Raw genomic sequence first — 6,000 nt, forward strand, 5'->3', positions numbered from 1 at the left:
ACATTCAAGTCCACTGGGTCGTATCTCCTAACGGCATCTTCACCCATTCTCGCCTTCACTGAGTCTGGAGTATCACCCGCTTGAATTTTTAATGATTTTTTTACAGAGTGTCTCCAACTCTTCAGCTTTGTGCCCATATCTTTGAAGGCGTCCCTTTTAATCGCCTCAATATTGTATTCAGGCGGCATGTAGAACTGAGTCTGCATATATAAATCAAACAAATTACAAATATAATTGCACACTTTAATGTTTAAAATATTGAAATACATATGCTAAAATATGACCTTGAAATACATATGCTAAAAATGTAACCATACCATAAGGGTGTCCCATATATCTTCCTTCGCACGAGGATGTACATGCTCCCATTCATCCCGGAGCTTAACATAAGTCCTTGCCCTTATGACGTTCCCGGCCTCCCTTCTGAATTTCATCCCGCTAAACCCTACGGGCTGCCATGCTTTATTGTACTCGCAGACAATTTTTTGGCCAAGGGGGACCTCCCACTTCTTGTTCGATGGTGGGATGTCCACCACCTGAAATTGGGTGCTCCCGTCTCCCCTGGTACCTAACACATTAATAATTGCAAAATTTATTAATTTCAAATTTAATACTAACTACATAAATTTTATACATATTCAAACTGAGTTTTTTAAACATATATACTTACTTATTGTCCGGAGTTTTCGACCGCCCAACACTTCTGGAGGATCTTCGGCCTCCAAGTCACCTGAGCCATCATCCGCATGCTCCCCATAGTATTGTGTCTCGCTATCATCTGGCTGCGATGGCTCACTGTATGGTATACCCGTGTTCAACTCATGGGGAAAAATCATCTCTACCTCACCATGTCCACATACACCTAACTCGCTCATGGTAGGACATGGAGTGCCAAGATCATAGGGAACCGGCTGAGACCCTTCCCCATGCTCAGGGAGCAAGGGTCTATACCCCTGGTCGTCTATCTGTGGAGATCGTCGTCGTCTACTCTTCCCCCGCGTACTCATGTCAACCTGCAAAACACATAATATACTCAATTAATTATGTATATAATAGATAAAAAAATCACCAATATAACCAATCAATGTAGAAAGAAATAACATTAAATACGTCAAAATAAATGTGAACGATATATATTATTAAAGTTTTAAATTTTTTTAAATCACATACGGATCTAAGTCTTGTCGGATGTAGTCAATGTCATCCTGGGGATCCACTTCATTACTGCTAGTCATGCGGAGCGGCTCACACTCGTGGTAGCTGACACTTTCATCATCAGAACCTTCACCTTGTCCAACGTCGTATACGTTCCTAGGTTTAGTTCTTACAACACAAGCCCAATCAGGGTCCCTTTCATCTTGGACGTAAAAGACTTGGTCAACTTGTGACGTTAGCACATACGGCTCATCAGTAATTTCCTGGCCCCGGTGGACAAGGTTTTTGAAGCTGACAAGCAGTATGCCATACTCGTCAACTTTGTACCCCCTGTCCCTCGTGTTATCCGCCCAATCGCACTTGAACAAAACATACCTAGTCCTGTCGAAGTACTCCACCTCAATTATTTCCGTCAACTTCCCATAGTACGTTTCACCATCAACTGTTGGCACGCACACCCCGCTATTCTGGGTCCTTTTTCCAGCATCGCATGCAATAGTGCGAAACAGCTTTCCATTAATCACATATCTGTTATATCTAGTCGCTGTGGCCTTCGGCCCTCTACAATGCATTACCAGTTTGTGACCTAATTCCTTCCTTTGTCCGTCGTCCAATCGATCGACCTGTAAGCACATACGTAAAAATTGACCATAAGAAAGTTTCTTTAGTTGTTATGAATCAACAACTAAATATAATGGGTCAGTAACAGTTAAACGTCACGGTAGTCTTACGTAGTCACGGTACCAATCGGCGAATAGCGCATGATGTTGGGTTTCAAACTGATCCTCCGTCGTTCGCCCCCTACTGCATGAACGCCTAAGTGTATCCATGTGCACCCTACAATACAACGTTTCAATTATATTATAATTCACAACTAAGGGTTCAAGGTCATATTGAACTTGTATACACTACTAACACGACTTACGTCCGTAGTTGAAGGAACTCATCCGAGTTAAAAATAATGTATCGGTGAATTTGTGTCAATGTGACACGGTCGAGGATAACTCGTGTTCCCGCCCCCTTTGAACCATCTGGGTTCCTTACAGTCCTATTGTGAAATGTTGGTGCGTGGTCTAGATACCTTGAGCAGAACGCAACCAACTCCGTTGCTATGTAGCCCTCCGCAATGCATCCCTCAGGAGCCGCTTTATTGCGGACATTAGATTTGAACACCCCAAGACTTCTACATATGATCATAATTCATTCATTATAATTAGTGACGATTTAATATAAAATAAAAATTCATAAATATGAATATTAGTAAAGCTATTTTACCTCTCTGCCGGATACATCCACCTATATTGTACCGGTCCACCTAGTCGGCATTCACGGACAAGATGCACGACCAAGTGAACCATCACAGTAAAAAAGCTTGGGGGAAAGACCCTTTCCATCTGGCACAAAGTAACATAAATGTCACCCTCTAATCGGTCCATATCATCTCGTGTCAATGACGTTGAACATATGCCCCTGAAGAATGCAGAAATCCCGACAAGTGGTCTTACCACGTTTCCTGGCAATGATCCACGCAATGCAATAGGGAGAAGTTGTTGCATAATTACGTGACTATCATGGCTCTTCAACCCGAATATCGTACAATCACTAAGTCGTACACATCGAGAAATATTAGAGGCATATCCGTCCGGCACCCTTACATTTCGAAGCACTTTCAAAAACTGAGTTTTCTCTTCCTTAGACATCGTGTGACAAGCTGCGGGCATATATGTTTTACCATCCTCGCCTGTGTACGGATGAAGTGTATGTCTCAACCCCATTTCTTGCAAGTCTGTGCGGGCTTGGATGTTGTCCTTTGTTTTCTTTGGAATGTCTAGTATTGTACCAAGAATGTTGTCCATCACATTTTTCTCAATGTGCATGACATCAAGATTGTGCCGTAATAGATTATCTTTCCAATACGGCAACCTAAAGAAAACACTTTTCTTCTTCCACAACACGTTAGCAGTACTAGTATCGCCTTCTCTTTCTGTCGCCCCACTCTTCTTTCGTTTCTTGTCTTTTTTCTTTTTATCCGCCCTTGCCTTACCGGCATTCTCATCTCCATATGCCATATCTTGCAATTGTCTAAGAATTTCATCTCCACTTGGCACATCTGGGGCACATTCAAATTCTTGTTTGCCGTCAAATGTTGTTCTATTTCTCCTCCACGGATGATCAATAGGCAAGTATCGCCTGTGCCCCATATAACAAAATTTCCTGCCGTGCTTTAACCGCCTGGACCTCGTCGAGTACATACAGCAGGGACATGCCTTCTCACCCCTGTTAGGCCACCCAGACAAATCTGCGTATGCCGGGAAGTCATTAATTGTCCACATCAACTGGGCTCGTAGCACAAAATTCTTTTTTTTGGACACGTCAAATGTGCGAATACCTACAGTCCATAATTCTTGTAACTCCTCAATTAAGGGTTGTAGGTAGACATCTAGATCCATTCCAGGTGACTTTGGGCCCGGGATTATCAGCGATAGTATAAATGAAGTTTGTTTCATGCACGTCCAAGGAGGCAAGTTGTACGGTACAAGCATTACAGGCCAAGTGCTGTGGGAGGTGCTCATGTTTCCGAATGGATTAAATCCATCCGAGGTTAGTCCAAGCCTGACGTTCCTGCTGTCCGCCGAGAAGTCTGGATGCAAATTATCAAATGCCCTCCACGCTTCACCATCGGCCGGATGCCTCAATACACCGTCCTTAGTCCGGCCTTCTGCATGCCACCTCATGTAAGGAGCAGTATGCTCTGACATAAACAATCTCTGTAGCCGTGGTATAAGTGGAAACCACCGCAACACCTTCACCGGGCGTTTCTTACTCGATGAAATGGGTTGCCCATCCTCATCCAACTGAATTTCATCCTTCCACTTAGATACTCCACAAACAGCACATGTATCCAAATCCTTATTGTTCTTCCAAAATATCATACAATTATTAGGACACGCCGGTATCTTCTCATACCCGAGGCCCATGTCCCTTAGAAACTTTTTTGCCTCATATGTATTAACCGGCAAAGCTTCATCACTAGGAGGCAACAACTGATTGATGAACTCAAGAAAAGATGAAAATATTGTGTTACTAAGTCCGCCAACACACTTTAAATTGTACAGATGTACAGTAGCACTAAGCTTGCTATGTTTGGTCCCATCATGAAGTGGCTTCTCTGCCTTCTTAAGCAAGTTACTGTACTTTACTCTGTCACTGTCGTCGGCTTCTTCATTCACAGTTTCTTCATTCCCCTGCACCGCAACTTCAGGCTCACAATTGTCTTCCATGACATCGTGCATGCCGAATAGATCACGCAACATTGACCGCATGTTTTCACCCTGTGCTGCGCCTAAACCCTGATCCGTGTTCGTGGTAGACGACGTAGAGACTGCAACAGGATCCCGAACAGGCCTCTCCCCGTGATAATACCAAATTCTGTATGCAATCATTATTCCCTTTCCCCCTGTCAAATGGTCAAATACCAAATCCGGCGAGTGGCGCTGCTTATTACGACACACCTTACAGGGGCAGTGAATTTTTCCATCAGGGATTGTGCAGTTCCTAACTGCAAAGTCCACGAATGATCTACACCCGTCTCTGTATTCCCTTGTACCCCTAGACTGTGTCATCCAACTCTTGTCCATAGCTTTAAGTACTGAGACCCTAACTGAATAAATTAAATAAATCTAAGTTAGTTACTTAGATGTTCTTTTATTTTTTGTGGTTCTTTAATTACATCGTTATAATTTTTTTATTTTCACTTTTAATAAACGAACACATAAATTGACTTTTAATTATAACATCTACATAATCTTAATGTGCAAAACCTAAGTAAATTACATATGGGCACCCTAAATAAACTACATATAGCTAGTTAGGTTAAATGTTGGTTTTCTTTTTTTCGTTTAATAAACCATTTATGCATTTGTATGGAAAGTGTAGATGAAATCCAATATCCAGCTTCAATTCAAATGTTCGTTGTTTTTTACTTTATACGTACGCATATTAGGAATGACATACTTAATTATTCTAAGTTTTGTAAATGTAAACATTCACATACGAATCATATATATAGATATGCCGTTGTTAATCAAAACCTACACAAAATATGGGTCTACATCTAAATGCAAAATTCTCCAGAAAAACATAATTTCAAACTACCAAGGTACGTAATTGTACATGCATGCATGGAAATACATTAAACAATATTCTCACCATATACAAACCAAACATGTCAAACTATTCAAATATATTACAAAACATATATCTTAAACAAATAAATTACTTACTTAACCTATAAAATTAATTTACATTGTAAATTACATTTTTTTTATATAAATTAATTAATTATCTATTAAATAATTTAATTAATATATATATAATTAATCTATAAATATATAATCTGTATATATATATTTGCAGATTATGTATATATATATATATATAGATATAGATATTACGAAATATATAATCACATATATAATCAGATATATAAACCTATATATAATTTTCTGTGTATATATATATATATATATATGTATATAAACCCATATATATATATATATATATATATATATATATATATATATATATACCTGATTTTCGAGTAGGAGAACGAGTGAGAGCGTGAGAGAGCCTTCCGAACTCGAGGTTGTGGTCGCCGGAGGGAGTAACGGCGGTGACGTGCGCCGGCGAGAGAGAGAGAGAGCCACCGAGGGGGAGAAAACCACGTGAAAAATGCTGCAGAGGCGAGTTGAGGTTGGCTGGGTTGAAGGAGAAAAACGAAAATGGGTGTTGAGGGTTTCAGGCGGAGGCTTGAAATGGCTTGGGCGCTGTGAGAGAAAGAAATGG

This window comes from Corylus avellana, chromosome 2 (assembly GCF_965113065.1).
Source record: "Corylus avellana chromosome 2, dhCorAvel1.hap1.2, whole genome shotgun sequence".
Classification (NCBI taxonomy): domain Eukaryota; kingdom Viridiplantae; phylum Streptophyta; class Magnoliopsida; order Fagales; family Betulaceae; genus Corylus; species Corylus avellana.